This window comes from Echinops telfairi, unplaced genomic scaffold (genome assembly GCF_000313985.2).
Source record: "Echinops telfairi isolate 266 unplaced genomic scaffold, ASM31398v2 ScPeMD7_7467;HRSCAF=8505_1, whole genome shotgun sequence".
Lineage (NCBI taxonomy): Eukaryota > Metazoa > Chordata > Mammalia > Afrosoricida > Tenrecidae > Echinops > Echinops telfairi.
Genome location: NW_022111368.1, coordinates 38694626 through 38694997, shown reverse-complemented (window position 1 = coordinate 38694997; position 372 = coordinate 38694626).

Sequence of the window (372 nt, the reverse complement as noted above, 5' to 3'; positions counted from 1 at the left end):
TTCTTAAACTAAAAGCATAGAATGAAAAATCTGGGATTAGAGGGCCCATATCAACAAACTAAGTTTGATCCAACCTTATGCTTCTCATACCAAATACGCTTAATAACCATTCCCACACATATTCTCCAGGTTTCTGTTTGAACATACTAAAAGAACACACACCCCCTCAAAAAAAAGAACACCCAGCAGTTTTGAAATAGTATAGCATATCTATTCATGGGTCACCATTTGTGATTTTTGTTTCTCTTTAAACACCAATGTCTTACAAGGCATGGGCCTTAGGAAATGTTTCAGATATAGTTCGAGGGACCATGTTAGTGCTAAGAATGGGGCTAATGTCCTTAAATTAAATTATATATATATATATATATA